This window comes from Dipodomys merriami, unplaced genomic scaffold (genome assembly GCF_024711535.1).
Source record: "Dipodomys merriami isolate MVZ:Mamm:240054 unplaced genomic scaffold, mDipMer1.0.p SCAF_16, whole genome shotgun sequence".
Classification (NCBI taxonomy): Eukaryota; Metazoa; Chordata; class Mammalia; order Rodentia; family Heteromyidae; genus Dipodomys; species Dipodomys merriami.
In genome coordinates, this window is record NW_027202937.1 from 18761203 (window position 1) to 18778472 (window position 17270).

General features: G+C 36.1%; 1 protein-coding gene and 1 non-coding gene across 8 annotated transcripts in view; one reads left to right on the forward strand and one right to left on the reverse strand.

Moving 5' to 3' along the window:
- Positions 1 to 17270, reverse strand: part of Cdkal1 (CDK5 regulatory subunit associated protein 1 like 1) — a 732742-nt gene that overhangs the window by 454096 nt on the left and 261376 nt on the right. The gene's annotated exons all lie outside the window — the stretch shown is intronic.
- Positions 15173 to 15299, forward strand: LOC138828541 (small Cajal body-specific RNA 23). Its single transcript, XR_011372289.1, has one exon. It is a non-coding gene; the product is annotated as a small Cajal body-specific RNA 23 (non-coding RNA).

Sequence of the window (17270 nt, forward strand, 5' to 3'; positions counted from 1 at the left end):
TAAAGCATTGTAAATAATGACAAAGAAAATATGAGTGGCATTGCATGTCTCCCTTGCATCTCTTGACATTTCTGAAGAAACATTCAAAAGACATTTAGATATGAAGGTCAGCCTAATTGACATCAAAGGGAGGCCAACTCTATAGAGCCACTTCCTTATTTCCCTATATAGAATATCTTGGTCCATTACCCCCATTGAAAAGAAAATGCAGGTATTTCTAGCTCCAAAATAATCCTAGCCTGCTACCTATGTTCACAAAGGTTACAAACTAGGAGGGACACCTTATATTAAGTCCCTGGTTTAGTTAGCTGATTCAAACAGGAATGAGCATCAACAGTGGCCATTTCTTAAAAGACATTCAAGATATGTCTGTCAAATGAGTTTATCATGTGTGTTTACATACTATATTCAAAATTTTTAAGGAAATATGCTTCCTTTTCTTTCTAATTTATTTTAACAACCAACTTGCCTGCTTTCCTTTCTCTGGAATATATACTTATTCTATATGAACAGACACAGAAAGCAGCTGGTGCCTCTTCTAATCTCTTGATTTTTCTGTCCAAGCCAAACAATTTCAACATCTTTTAATTTTTCTCAGCAGTCTCTTTTCCTGATCCATTTACACTGAATTCTCTAAAGAATAATAGAAAAAATTTCTCAATATGCATATATTATACCCAAAAATAACAAAATTAACCCTTACAAGAAAAACATACCCTTGACATAATTGAAGTGTTGCTACCCAGATTATATTTTTCTTGCTAGGTTAGTGCCAAGCTCTAGCTCTTTCCATAACTACCATAAAATTTAACATATGTTTATTGCTCTTTCTAACCAAATTGTCCATAGCTAGCTCCCATTCTTCTATTCTCTCAATGTCACCAATTGCTCCTATATGGTATTTTCTATTATCTTTTGTGCATATTTTCATTCCATTTACTAAATAAAATGCAACATTGTTTAGGCTAATATCATCTGCAAAAAAAAAATCCTTAGGCAATTTACAGAGTTCTGTTTCAGAATCCATGAAGAAACAGTGTGGATTCATTTTCCTAATGCGCTATGGGGGAAAATGCATTCAAATTTATCACGACATTTATTAATAGTGCTTTCTTTTTTTCCTTTTAGAAAGCTATACCTCCATCATAACTGGAAAATAAAACTGAGTAAAGGTAGTTCATAAATGCCTGAGCCTCTCTCTAAACAATCACTGTCTGTTAGGTGATGCTTTGACTATTGGGAGAAATTCTGGCATTTTCTTCTTTTTATTGCTAGTTATCACTTGTAGGTAAACATATATATATATATATATATATATATATATATGCATTATTACCCCCTCCATTATGTCATGGACTCTATAACTCTAACAAGGTAAAACAAGCTTAAAAAACATACTAAGGAAATCAAAAAAGCAAAGAATCTTTGAAAATAAAACATACTAAGGGAAAATGACAGCAAAATGGTCCTACATATTTGTAACATTCCACCAATTATAAGATGTGTCCCCAATTAAATAAATATACTCCAAAATTTATTAAACAATGTGTGCTTTCATTTTCTACTATGTGACAATATGCTCTAAAATATGTACATCCCTGTATTTCCTGGGTGAGTTCAGTTTTTGTTAAGCACCCCTCCACCTATCCTTCTCAAAAAAGTCCTACAACCAAAAATATGGTAAGAGGGAGAAAAAGGAAAAGCTCAAAATCAGAATTTTCTTTATAGCTTAAAATCCGGATTTTAAATGTATTACTCATTATGGAAATCTAGTAGGCCCTGTGAATGTTAGTAGGGCAATATTTGTTTAAATATAAAAATTGTTCATCAAATAGAATCACAGGGCTGAAATAAGGCTGATACGGTTCTTTTCTCTGCCATTCGTTCAGAATGTAATTTAAATCTTGTTCACATGTCCTGCTACATTTTATTTTAAAATGTTCTATTTTTTAAGAGTACAGCTCTGGAACACCTATCTGAGGTACATCACTGATTATTATAGCACAAAAATAAGTCAGGACCACTAAAGTAACTGCAAACCAGGTCTAGCATCTTCTAGCATAAGGAAAGTCTGACATATTTTTTCTACTTAAAAGACAAAAATAGCAGAGACATGGTCAGTTGTTGAGAAACTACTCAGAAAGTTTCAATTTCCTATATAGCATCTCTTATTCATTTGCTGTTTTAGCCATGTGTAGAGAATGTACTCGAGAGAAGGTAAAGCTCAAATGGGAGAAATTACTCCACCAATAGGTACCAAAATGAAGTGACTCCTAGTAGTCATTGCTAGTAGTATTGCTAGCTGCTATAAGATAAATAGTCTGTGAAATCAAGTTCAGAGCTGATCCAGAGGCAAAGTGCTATTGTTAAAAGGAGTCGAAGCTAAAAATGGTCCAAGAAAGACATTCTAAAACAGGCTGAGACTAAACAATTCATGACTACTATGAAAATTGCAGTTCATTTTTTAAAAATTTTATTTAATCAATGTGTCATACTAAACCATGATAGTTGTGGGTAAATTATCTATATCTCCTGGGCCTTATATTTGTATATGCATCAATAGCAGCCTGTCTTGTTGGATCTCTTATGGCTCAAAGATCATTTAGATAAACTAATACAATGACTGTCCGAGTCAGCCCTTACACTAAATTCAAGCTATTGCTATTGTTATTTCATATTTGAAGAGAACATTTACTTAGAAAGTTTTGACCTATGCCCAGGAGCCCTAGAGTTTCCCCTATCCATTCCTGTATTAGTTTCATAGTTTCTGGTCTTACATTGAGGTCTTTCATCCACTTTGAATTGATGCTGGTACAAGATGATATGTGAGCATATAGTTTCAGTTTTCTGCACATGGATATCCAATCTTCCCAGCACCATTTGTTGAAGAGGCTGTCTTTCTACCAATTATGTTTAGGGTCCCCTTAGCAAATATCAGCTGGCTATCGATCTATGGGTTCATTTCTGGTTTTTCTATTCTGTTTCATTGGTCCTCAGGACTATTTTTGTGGCAGTATCAAGCTGTTTTTATGGCTTTGTAATAGCGTTTGAACTTTGGTATTGTTATTTATCTAACACTGTTCTGCATGCTAAGGATTGTTCTTGCTATTCACAGTCTTTTGTTATTCCATAAGAATTTTTGGATTGTTTTCTCTATCTCATTAAAGAAAGTTGTTGAGATATTCATGGGTATTGCATGAAATTTTTAAATTGCTATGGGTAATATTGCCATTTTCACAATAATTCTTCCAATCTAAGAGCACAGAATGTCTTTTCATTTCCTTACATTTTCCTCAGTTTGCTTTCTTAAGTTTTAAAAGTTTTCACTACAGAGGCCCTTCACATCTTTGGTTAAGATAATTCCTAGGTATTTTATTGTAAATTGCTTTGTTATATGGTACCCTCCTTTATACTTCTTAAAGATAATTTTTTTAAGAGAATTCATTACATGTACCATAATATTAAGAAAAGCGAAAGGGTGGGTTGAAGGGAGGCTAAGAATGCTGAAGGGGGTGACAATGATCAAGATGAATTGCATTCATGAACTGCTTTGTTAAATGGAACCTCCTTTGTACTTCTTAAAGAAAAAATTTTTTAAAAAGAATTAATGTCCTCAAAGCATAAGAAAAAAAGAAACAGAAAATTTAAAGAAGAAACTACATGTTTGAGGGACACTAGCAGATCTTGGTAAAAAACAGGCACTTGTTATGAAAGTAGCCGTGTCTCTTGATAACCACACTGCCAAATTACTAAACCAGTAACTAGGTAGAGGTTACATGAGTATCAGTCTATTGAAAGTATCTCATAAATGATTTATAGGCCTGTAAAATCTGAAAGCATTATTTCCATTGTAAGTTTTTCTTGGGTATATAGTCTACTTTTATAAAACTACCATCCTTGATGACTACTAACAGAACAGTAGATGATAGAAAAGAATCTTTACAAAAAACAGTAAGAGTTACTTCTATGTACAGTAGACAAGGAACATGAGGTTTTGGCAAGTTGAAATTTTTACAATATTGGAAAGATGACACAGAGGTCAGAATCAAAGGATGGCAATGAAATCTAAAATTTTCTAATACTGAGTCAACAATCACATCAATTTCAACTTGTCACTCAAGTATGGATCTAATCTATTCAGATCACTGATTCTGACCTCTACTCTCACCTGATCTTGGAGTTAACTTCTTTAGGGCAGGCTTTTGCTCTACCTCAAACCTTTATCTCTAACCCATTCCTCCCTCTATTTGGGGGAGGTACACGTAGAAATGACATCACCCAAGTGATTAATGCAGACCCTGCACTCTGCCCTTGTCACTGAAGCATAGCCTGACCAAATTTAGTGCTGGCATGCTAATGTGATGCCTCACAGGCTGCTGAAAACTGATACCATTCAAGTACTTTGTTGTGAGCACTAACCGCTGATTGAGTAATCACACAGTGTGAGTTTACTAAAAGGACAGTGAAAATGTGGCTTGATACTGAGCTTTCAGAAATAAAAGCTAGCACTGTACAAAACAAGCCCAATGAGAAAATGGCCAGTGTTTCTCTGAGCACTGTAAAAGTGTTAGGGTACTAGCTAGCCTTGAGCAAAAGAGGATCATGAACAGCATCCAGGCCTTGAGTTCAAGCCCATGACTGACAAAACAAACAAATAAACAAAAACCAGCTAAGAAAAAAGCCAGAAGTGACTACAAACTTGGTGGCTAGTAAAAATGGGTTCTAAGTGAATTTCCATTTTTAAAGTTCTCATTTCTGAATTTCCATTTTCAGGGAGATGTAAATTACATTTTTGGGCACTAGAAAATTAGTTCTCTGATGCTATTCTTGGGGAGGTAGTTTCATATGGTTGGAAAATTCTCCACATTATAGCAAGTGTTGAAAAAAGGCCAAAAGTCAGAAAACACCACAAAGGCCAACAAATACAAGGTTATATAATGCTAATATCAAGTAAACATTCGCATAAAAAAGAAAGTCAATGTCTTGACTTTGTCCCTTCCATATGAGGGCTACATTCTATGATGATGGTAGGCTTCAGATTCAATCATTTGAAGCATCTAAATATAAAGAATGAGTTTCCCAGAAGAAAATGGAATTCTGCCTTCAAACCCAAAAAAGCAACACTGACTCCTGGTGCAATTTCGAGCTAACCCTGGCTTTCCCAGAGAACTTCAGAATTGTGTGGATACAAACACAAATAATTGGCTGAATTTTTTTTATAGCCTTGACTAACACATTATCCTAAGATTGGGACATAGGTATAGATATGTGTTCTCATCACTTCTTTATAATAAACCCCACACTATGTAAATGTCTGGGATTAAAAAATAAAAACAGATTGGTAAAAAAATTCACCTTTGTACATCACTTTTATAATAATAATCATGGTGTATGTGTGTACACACCATTATATGTTATAGACAATTTGCTCCAGGAAAGGTAGAATGAGCTTGTGACTTTAAATGAGCATAATTATTCCACAATACTGTGAAATTTGGGAAATTATGTAATCACTTAATCACAATAATAAAAAAAAAAAAAAACACCAGAAGTGGCGCGATGGCTCAAGTGGTAGAGCATGAGCCTTGAGCTGAATTGTTCAGGGACAGCTGCCAGGCCTAGAGCTCAAGCCCCACGACGAGAGAGAGAGAGAGAGAGAGAGAGAGAGAGAGAGAGAGAGAGAGAGAGAGAGAGAGAGAGAGAGAGAGAGAGAGAGAGAGAGAGAGAGAGAGAGAGAGAGAGAGAGAGAGAGAGAGAGAGAGAGAGAGAGAGAGAGAGAGAGAGAGGAGGAGAGAGAGAGAGAGAGAGAGAGAGAGAGAGAGAGAGAGAGAGAGAGATTATGTCTTTGTTGCCTTGTATATCCCTCCCCCATGGTACAACCCCTGCTTTCACTATATATGATCTTGGTATATGTGGAGGGGAAGGGAAAAAACAAATTATTAAAACAGGGATACAGGAGGACCCATTGCAACAATGAGATGTACAAGTAATATGTTGAAAAACGAACTTTACAACTTTGGTGGGGGGGGGGACGGGGGGGAGGATACAAAGGGATGGGAAGGGGAAACAAAGCAGGAGGCTACGATACTTGATAAGAAATGTGCTCATTATATTACCCATGTAATTGTAACCCCTCTGTACAGTATTCTCACAATAAAAATATATTTTAAAAAAAGAAAATTAAAAAGCAGAATAAAAAATCAGTAATTTTATCCATTTCTGTCTTGATTAAGATTAAGAAGCAGTAATTACGATGCATGTCTGAAGGCAAGTGAATGCTCAGTAACACAAACGGCACTCAAATTTTGTCATAGTATACCAGAACTATGAAAAAAGTCTACACAAGGAGGATGTATATCAGTTACAGAAAACTACTGCATGCTATGCAAGAGTAGAATTTTTTAAAAATATGCTTATAGTATGTTAGGAAAAAAAGAATGCAGAAATAGCCAGGCAGAATTAATATCTCTTCCATAAGACAACCATTCAAAAACTCAACAATAAATTACTGGTAACTTTCTATGATGCATACAATATTGTTCTAGGCTTTGGGAAATATAATAAAGAAATAATAGTCCATCAAAAGAATCATACAAAAAAGGGATGAGATGAGAGAAGGATCCTAAACATAATATACTAACTTAGGTCATAAAAATTCCTATGAAGAAAGGTAAAACTGTATAGGAAAAACAGAGGTAGTTGGAGGGTATGGTGTTGGTGGTCTATATTTTAGAGAGGGTTGGGTCAGGGAAGACATCCATGAAAAGGTGACATGTAAAACATGGATTCTTTACAGACAAGGGTGACTTCTGACCTCTCACAAGGTAGGGCTAGAAATAAATGCTTATTGATATCTTTAGTAAGTCTGATTTAATAAGTCTTATCAGTTACATTATTTGACAACTTAGGCATCCAATTCTAGTCTACTTATTGAGACATCTGTGCATCTTAAGGTACCTCTGATTTCATTGATTACCTATGCCATCTAGCTACTTGTGGATCAAGACACCTGTCATGTGTCCAGAGTCTTGAACACATCAAAGGCCTGATCAACACACTTTGCCTTCATAAAATTTCTCATGATCAGAAACCAGGAAACCAACCTCACCTCAAAAGATGCTTGTTGGCCTTTTACCCTAGGACCCAGGCCAAGGAAGCCTGCTATGTCCCGCCCAGGCAGAGAAAGTCAAAGAGGTCTGACTGAACTTCACTTCAGTGAGGGCACAAGAAACAAATAATAGCTGAAGAAAGTTAGAGGAGTAGAGGGAAGAATAATAGATATTTTATAAATTTGATGAAACAACAATAATACAATTTCCTGATAAAAAACAGGGACTTCATCCTAACACTTTTATTCAAACAAAATTGCAGTGGATTATGAGTACATCAATCACCATGTGGTAGAAAAATACAAGAACTATCAAACTTTTGGGTGGTCCTCCTCAGAGGAAAGTTGTCAGATCCATCTGACTTTGATCTCTCATTCACAGAAATAGCCTGGAGAAACTTCTCCACCCCATAAAAATAATAAATCTCAGAAGCCACACACTCTGCAGGCCAGAAAGCACCTCTGGTGAGAAATCTTCCTTTCAAGGCACTAAACAGATATTAACTCCTAAAATGCTGAACTAGAAACAGTATAGAGAAAACTCAGGGACAAAAGGCTGGACCACAAAACGTGGAGCTGGAGAATATTGGAAGAAGAATGGAAGAAAGAGAATATAAGAGAATATAGGGAAGGGGCAGAATTCATAGGATTCTTTACATCAGATATGCTTTATTGTCAGCAATCCCTACAGGCAATGTTAGAAAAAAACAAAATATTAAAGCTGGAAATTAAACTTAACTATGAATGCTGATCTAAAAGATTATAAATGTAAGTCTCTAATAACATGAAAACTTTATTTGAAAGTATCAGATTCTGGTCATTCTTAATAAAATTCATTTTAAAAGTTCTTTTAGGGTGACTTTGCCCATTTCAAAGATTATAGCACTGGTACTCACTAGACACTATGGTCAAAATGAACTATACAACTTGTCAGTGGGTATGGGAGAGGAAAACTAGAGAAGAGTGAGGGAAAGGGTGAAAATGTCCAAAAAGAAATGTTCTCTTTACCTGACTTATGTAACTGTAACCCTCTGTACATCACCTGTATAATAACAATAAAAAAGTTAAAAGAAATTTTAAACAAAAAGATTAATAATTTATGTGTATATGTGCAAAGTTAACAGGTGAAAAATATATAATTCTCCAGCCAAAGAAAAGTAATCTAAGTAAATAATCTCCTTTTCCTCATTTAGTCCTCTGTGTAGTTATTTGACTGATGGGCATCTTTCTTATCTACAAGTATAGAACAGTGTTTACTGCCAGAGAACTTATGCTTGATTCTGAGTTTCACCACTTAGTGGCTACTATTTCAGTGAACCACACCATCTCCTACCGCGTTGCAGTACCATGTGGAAAATGGAGTGAATGGATATTGCCGCTATGGTTTCAATATGTCTGCTGTGTTGGGAATATAACCCTGAGTGCAGTGGCATGGAGTGGTGGGACATTAAGGAGGCAAATGGGTCCTGAGGACTCTACCCTAAGTAAGAGATTAATGCCACAATTCCAGGGCTGAGTTAATTAACAAGAAAGTAAGTTTGTTATGACATCAGTTCAGCCCTGGCTTGCTCTTTCTCAAGTTCTCTCTTGCCCTCTCACACCTTCTACCAGGTTAAGATGAAGCAAGAAGGCCATCATCAGATGGAAGCTGTCCATGCAGGACTTCAAAGCCTTCAGAAATAGATCAAATAAACTTCTTTAGCTTGGAAAATACCTAATCATTGGTATTTTTGTAATAGTAGACAAATATGGACTAAGATGCTTTATTCACTGGCTATAACTCGGAGAATTTATATAAGTGTCTGGACATGACAATCACTCTCCAAAGCTATTATTTCTAATACAGTAGACTCTTGGTATTAGGGGAAGGCATGGTTCCAAGTAGACCACAGTTAGGAAAATCCATGAATGCTCAGGAGGCACAGAGATCAATGCTGTAGTGCAGGTACTTGATTCATTCTCATAACACTAAAGACATGCCATGTTCAACAAATCTCAAATATTTATGTTATAACCTATACTAAAGCACACTAATGTTTACCTTGATTGGGGGTACTACTTGTTTTTTGGGAGACATCATTTTACAAAATTAAGTTCTAGGAAACATTCAGTACATCACAGAGATTAAAACAAATGATTTTTAACACAGAACTGACTGAGCTTCTCCACATCAGCAGAGCTATGTAATCTGTATGTGGAAATATAAAAGTTCTGGTTTTGACATTCCTTTTGATTTATTATTCTGAATATGGTCAAAATGGTATGATTCTGAATCTGTGAATAGGTAGGCTTACTGTATAGATGCCATATTTCTATGTCTATAAGTGTTAGTAAGTATGAACTCTTTAATCAATGGCTTGCTATAACAGATAATATGAAGTCACTTAAATACTCTAAGAGGGATACCTTAACAAAGTACTACAAATTGAGTAGCTTGATGACAAAAATACCACAAATTGAGTAGCTTGATGACAAGAAATCAATTTGAAAGTTGGAGATTCACGGCAAATATTTCCGCATTTTTTAAATGTTACATTAGAAAACCGTCTCCTCCTCTCTGCTTTCATCCTCACATAGTTTCCCTGTATGCAAGTCTGCATCCAAATTTTCCCTTTTTATAAGCATACAATTATATTCAATCAGAGCCTAACTTAACTAATTTCATTATCAAATCTATTTCCAAATAATGTTACACTCTTGAGGTATTTGGGCTTAGAACTTCTAAATAAGAAAATGCAGATGGCACAGAGTTTCCCCACAACACTTTGCTCCTTCAGAAGAGCCAGCAAATCAGTCTGTAGCTATACCCACATTTTAAGTCTAAGAGCACTCTAACTCCTGGCTGGCACTCATTTGGCTCCCAGGCAATAAGTTCCAATAGCTGCTTCTGCAGCCCAAATCTATTTTCTCCACAGGTAAGACTGCCAGACAAAACACTCAGTTAAACTCAAATTTCAAATAAACAACGAATAATTTTTTTCAGTATAAATACATCCCACAAGCCTCATGTATTTTTATTGGCTAAAGTTGGCACTACACCCACAGGTGGTTGCATTGCCCCACTGAATTCTCAGGACAGACTTGCCTAGATTTCCTCCATAAAAAAGCCTGAGGTATCCTTTATACAGACAAATTCCCATGCTCCACTAAGGGCTACACACTCAGCCTTCCATGGGGGATACAGGGAAGGGGGTTGGGCAGAGGTCTGGAAAGCTGTTTGTATAACTGGGCATCCAGTTCATTCTTATCAAAGACAGCTGGAAAACACTGGTTTAAATAAGGACAAAGAAGAGCCAAAGAGTTATTAGTATAAGAAATACAAGGAAAAATGATACCCAAATGAAGAAATAACAGCTGGAATAACAAATGTTTCTAATGTTTAACATAGGAAACAGGACTAGATAACCAAAGACAAGGCTTACCTTCTAGGAAGTAGGAGTGGTGTGATCACTATAGTAAGATGATAGTAAACATTAAAATAAGACCAAGGCTGCCCTGCTGATGGAAAGAGGCCATGCTGCTTAGCTTCTCCTGGCACTGGATCTTTGATGGCCTGCTTAGGAGGTGTGCCTGTTGCTGCCTTGGGATGCTTAACCTTCCTAGCACAGGAAAGCAATCTTTTCCCCTACAAGTGGCAACTGTGAGGACAGAACTGTGCTTAGTTTGTGGGTGGTCTCACTCAACTCTAACTACCAAAATAGGTTTCCAACACTGTAAAAATACAATAATATGCCAAGTCAAGGCAAGTACCTCATTAAAGTCAAGTTTTTTAGTTGATTTTAAATAAAGGACCTATGTATTGAAATAAGATTGCATATGTGTTATTAGCTTAGATGTGACTAGAGACCCTTAAAAGCTAATTGTCACTGATTCACAAAAGTAATGATAATGAACAAGACTCCTTGGATTAATGCTAAGGGATGCTGAACTGCATGTATTCTTTAGACATACACTTAGAGTTGGTAGAAAAAAATGCTAAGCCATTTTTTATCTTATCATTGGTTCTGATGTTCAAATCTCAATTTTCTTCTTACAAGATGTTTGGAAAGATTTCTGAACTCTGCCCTAGACAGGCTTAAATGTTACTTCACACATAAAACTTACACTAATCATATTACAGTTTTATTTCACTTCTGGATGTTAATGTATGCTGTTTACTTTTATTTTATATCATTTTGTTTCTTAGTAGAGACTGCAGCAATAGTCTAGGAACAAAAACCAGAAGGTAGGGAAGTCATCAAAATCAGTACTCTGAGACATATTGTTAGCAAGACACCAAAAAGCCATGTGAAAGTAAGCATATTCTCATGACTGAAAATGTATTGAGGATTCCCTTTAGAAAAATAATCAAGAAATAAAATTACTTCAACTTTAGTTAAAATACTCTCGTCAGATTACAATTGAGATAGACTATGATGGAATCAAACACTATATTAAATGTACAGTCTATTCAATAGAAGATTGTTACCTAGGATAAAAATGTTATTGTGCAAGCCAACTTCTTAGCAATTGGAAGCAACATTTTCCCCCTAAAGACATGGTAATATCTGAAGATTACATAATGCTTCAATTTCCAAATACATTATTTCTCTTAACACTCACAAATAAGGAATCTATTTACTTAAAGTACAATAACGGGTTGATGATACAGTAAGTATTAAAAGCAGAATTGTGTGATATCCAAGCCAGTATGTCTTTCCATTTGCCTGCAAACAAAATGGAGGAAGGAATTTATTGTAATTGTTTAATTACATTTGTATTTGTGATTAATATCTATTTTATAGAAATATGACTTTTTGAAGCAGTATTAATATTTTTCAAGTAACTCTACTTGGGCCCATCCAAATTCTGCTATACTAAGTATAGTAAAAATAGATGGTATTACGTTCTAGTAAGTAGATTTTGCATATTTAAGACAGTTGTCTTAGTTAAAAATACATTAACCTTTCTTTTATTTACATCTAAGAAATCTAGAACTGGAATTTGTAAAGGGAAAAAAACACCAACTATTATTAAGATCTCACATGACTCGATTCCATACTTCTATATTTTTTTCTGTGTCCAATGGCTAAGCTGAAATCCACAGATGGCCCTTTGCTTGCAGCAGCCAGTGTTTTCTGAATGAAGAAGTCACCATGATGAGAGAACAGGTTAAGTGACAGGAGACACAGAGACATAGAGATGCTGAAGGGTCTCAGGTAATCCTCACAGCTCCCCATTCTGCATCCAGCTTGTCTGTTCCAAGTACCTGTTTCCCACCAACAAATACTTAGCAGTAACCCACAAAACCAGCTGCCACACAGACACACAACTCCTTAAAGCTATCATGATGTTCTCCTCCATGGTCCACCTCTGCTGATGGCCTGCTTGTCTTCTAATTCACTCTAACTCCTTCCTGGTCCTCTGTCTCCTCAGGTCCACCTAAGCTGTGAATGTCTCTCTGTAGTAACTTGTAGCATAACTCACCATGATTTGGCTTCCCTTTGTCTGTATTGTATTGGGGGCTAAATCCAGAGCTTCCCACATACTAGGCAGTGCTCTACCACTGAACTATATCCCCAAACCTTTTTATTATTTCTGTGACAGTGTCTTGCTGTACACGCAGGCTGGTCTCAAGCATGTGATAAACTTGCTTCTACTTCCCCAGTACTAGGATTACAGATATAAACCACCATGCCTAGGACATAGTCACCATTTCTAAGTAAATATTGCTCAGTGATAAGGATCGTTTATCTTTAGAACCTTTTCATCTTCCCAAATGAAGCTCTATACCCCACTTCCTCTTGCCAGTGCCTGGCAATCGCCACACTCCTGTCTCTATGATTTTGACAACTCGAAGTACTTGTATATGTGTAATCATATTGTATGGCTTTTTGTAACGGTCTTATTTCACTTAGTGAACTGTTTTCAAGATTTGTCTGTGTGTAGCATAGGTTAGAATATGACCGATAAAGTATCATTTCTTTCATTGTGCCTTGCTTTTAGAGTTTTGAGGGTGGGCTGGATCCATTTCCTGCATTGTTGTTCTCTGTTATCATAGGTAGGTTTTTTGGTGGGAAATGCTTACATTTATTTCTCATTTTTCTCTTGTGATATAGATTATAGGTGATTTTTTTTTTTTTAAGTTGTGGGGCCTGAGCGCTGTTCCTCAGTTCTTCAGCTCAAGGCTAGCACTCTACCACTTGAGCCATAGTGCCACTTCCGGCTTTTTCTGCTTATGTGGTGCTAAGGAATCAAACCCAGGGCCTCATGCATGCAAGGCAAGCGCTCTCCCACTGAGCCACCTTCCCAGCCCTATCTACAGGTGGTTTCTTTTATAGCTGCCATGCAGATTATAGTTAATTCCCCAAAACTTATAATATTCTAACTTGGATTTATACTAGCTTAACTTTAATAACATAAAAACTAGGTTCATTTATGTATATGTTCTCAATCTTTTAGCTGTACAGGTCTCAAAATTACATCTTTATAAACTAGGTGTCCAATTATAGAAACTAAAGATTGTAAATGCATTAATCTCTTCAATTATATGGAAAATAAAACATGGAGTTATAAAACTAAGTTACAACAATATTAGCTTTTCCAGAAATGGGGATCATCTGGCCCAAGGGCAGTATAAATCCAAGAAACCATGACCAAATAGATACATATGCTTCTTATATGCTTCATATACAGGTTGGAGTCCATCTTCCTGTATTGATAATTTTATATGATCTGGGAAGGATGTTAAGTAATAAACTGTCCCTTGGCCAAAAAAAAAAAAAAAGGTTCCCCTTCCCTAACTGATTTTGAAAACTGTATTCATCTCTTAATCTTGTGGAAAACGAAGAATAGGGTTATAAATCCTCCCTACAATAATACCAGTTTTGTAATTGTTTCCTTATGTATCTTTGTTGAAATCTTTATCTCTTTGTATCTATTCAAGTTACTGAGTAGCATCCTTTCATTTCACTCTATAAGATTCCCTCTAATTTTTTTTTTTCAACAGGGCAGATCCAGTGTAACAAAATCCTTTCCCTCTTGTTTATGTGAGAATATTTTCACTTCCTTTCAAAACAGCTTTGCCAGATATAGGATTATTGGCTGTCATTTCAGCAGTTTGACTGTATCTGCCTAATGACTTTTGGCCTCCAAAATTCTCAGTGAAAATCCTTATCTAGAATCCCTTCTAAGTAATAACTCATTTTCCTCTTGCTGCTTCCAAGATTCTCTTCATGTCTAAATAGTCAGACTACAGTGAGTCTCAGCGTGAGTTACTTTGAGTTTGTCCATCTTGAAAATCAGTGAACTTAAATGTTTATATCTATGTTTTTTTTTTTATCAAATTCAGGAACTTTACAGACATTACTTAGCTCTCCAAATAGTCCCACTGTCTCTTCCCTTTTCTCCTTCTGGAACTTTCATGGAACTTGTGTTGGCTTGAAAATACCTCAAATCTTCTGATCTTGGCTACTTTTCTTTTGTCTTTCTACTTTCTGTTTCCCTACCATTCACCTTGCTCTAGTTTTAAGTTCATTGAATCTTTTGTCTATCTGTTCAAATATTTCAGTTCTGGTAAAATTTTCATGTCAGTTCTGGGAATTTTCAGCTCTAGAATTTTATTTTCGGCCTCTTTTTAGATTTTCCTTATCTTTACTATTTCCATTTTCTTGATTTCCCATTTTCTTGATTTTCCCCCCATATTCCTTTAGTTCTTTAAAACAGGTCAGATACTTTGAATACTTCAACACAGTTGCTTTAGTCTAGAAGTGGATTTGTCTAGAAGTGGACCGTCAGGTAATGTACAGGAACAGTTTGTGTTTCCTTAGGATTTTCCTTGAAAAAAAATATTCTTCTTGGGTCCTTTTTCATACCTTGCCACTTTGCACTTTCAGGCATTTAAGTTTAATTCTAGAAACATTTTGTGCTATTCTTAAATCTTGTCAATTACTTTTCTTTTTATGCTGAGACTAAACTCAGTATCTCTCAACATTTGAATTGAGTAATGTGGTAGCTCTGGTGTGTTAGTTTTTTGTTATTGTAACAAATAACCTGAGGAAAATTAACTTACAAAAAGCTTATTTGAGGCTCACCAGGGCCAGGTCTTCTCCTTGTGGTGCTGACCTGTCTCTACATGAGCAAGAGTATCAGGACTGGTTTGGGGGTATCCCACCTGAGTGGATGTGGTGACACCACGGTTTTCAGAACAACAAACAAACAAACATAAAAAAAAAAGAAAAAGCTTATTTGGCTCACAACTAATTGCCTCTATCTTTGGGAGCCTGTGACTTAATATATTTTTAATATATGATTTTTATTGTAAAAATACTGCACAGAGGGGTTACAGTTACATGAGTAAGGTAATGAGTACATCTCCTATGAGGCATTGTTACCCCCTTCTTTGTTTTTCCCCTACATTCCCTTCCCGCCCGACCTCCCCAACTCCTCCCTCACCCCCCCCTCCGCCCACCACCTTAGTTGTAAAGTTCGTTTTCAACATACTGTCTTGTACATCTCATTGTTACAGTGGGTCAACCTGTATCCTTATTTAAGCATTTTGTTATTTCCCTTGCCCTCTCCACATTAGAAAAACATATATACAAGATGTAGAATCAAATACAGTGAAACAGGAGTTTTACCATGGGGGAAGAACATACAAAAGAAACAAAAAAAATCACTATTATAGATAAATTAAACACAATAGCAAGAAAAGAAAAACCACTTGTGTCCCTATCTTGGGAATCATTTTGCTTAACATCATCTTATATCTGTGACCTAATATTATAGATTGCGCCCTCCTCACCCCCGCCCTCCGCCCTTCAAGGGCATCCTCTCTATAACCATAAAACTTCCTACCAGTCCCCATCACTTCCCAGCAGCACCACTCTTCAAGAAGCCCTAAACATATGAAAATTGAAGAACATTTAAAGTCTAAGCTCTAGCCCCTGAAACTCAGATTTTCTCCCATTTTCAAGGACTTTCTGCTTGCTGCCAAGGCCAGGGATCACCCTGAAGTATAAACTTCAGCTCTTCTCAGATCTCTTCTGGGACTGCATTTGCCCTTGCCACGTACAGTGATTTTCTCGTTTTCGTTTCCTGAGTACTTGCTTTTGAATGTCCAGGTCTTCAATACCTGCCTCCCACAGTAGGGGGGGCAGGGAAGGAAATGGGGAGAGAGGAGAAGGCTCGCACCAATTGTTTAAGCTTCCTGGAACTCAGGTGAGCTAAGGGTGGGGGCGAGAGACTAATGGGAGGAGGTACAATATAATTCCTTGTCTGTAGCTTTGTGATCACAAATTTCCATTGGCCATCATACCACAGATTTTCAATATTTAGAAGACATTTGCCATTCTATCCCCTATAAGCTACATGAAAACTACTCCTGAAGTAATATATACCTAATACAGGGAAGAAGGGTCAGAGTGGGTAAAAAGTAAAAATATCTGGAAGTTCCAAGTCTTCAGAAAGACAGGATTGCCAGTACTTTTGTTGCCAAGGTTAGAAGACAGATTCCTAGTGCCTTCTACTCTGCTATATTGCCAGAATGCTCCTCTTCATAGTCACTTTCCAGGCTATAATTAGCAATCTTAAAAGGATTTATGTCCATCATGATAAAAAAATTTTTTTAAAGCAAACTTCTGCTCTGTGAAATAAGTATATACAGGTTTATTTGTTCCTTAGGGATGATTAGAAGCACTTCCAAATGAAACATTCGCTATTTACAAGCAGTATTTTTGTTTCCAGAATTCTTTCTTCTTCTTAGTAACTATGTTCAAGTATATGCAAAACACACTTATGATTGAGCAATCAAAGCAAAGCATATAGGAGCTAAAAATCATCTCATCTTCTTCAATAAATATATAAGGAGCACTATAAAAGCAGCAAAGCTAAAAGAAGGAACATCAAGATCGATCTCTGAAGACTTCTAAAATGATGCATATTACTAATGCTCAATTATAAAATCTCAAAGGAACTCAGGCTGTGTAAAGTAATGAAGACACACTTACTAATCCCAGCAGCACTTTATCCAAGAACACATCTCCAAATAATTTATGCTTGGGAAGATTAAAGGAGATAGTGTGTTTCAAAAAAGAATCACCTCAGAAAAGCTCTGAAATCAAAATTAAAATATTCTGCATTAAAGATGTATGTGTGTTTGTGTGTGAGTGTGTTCAAGCCACAT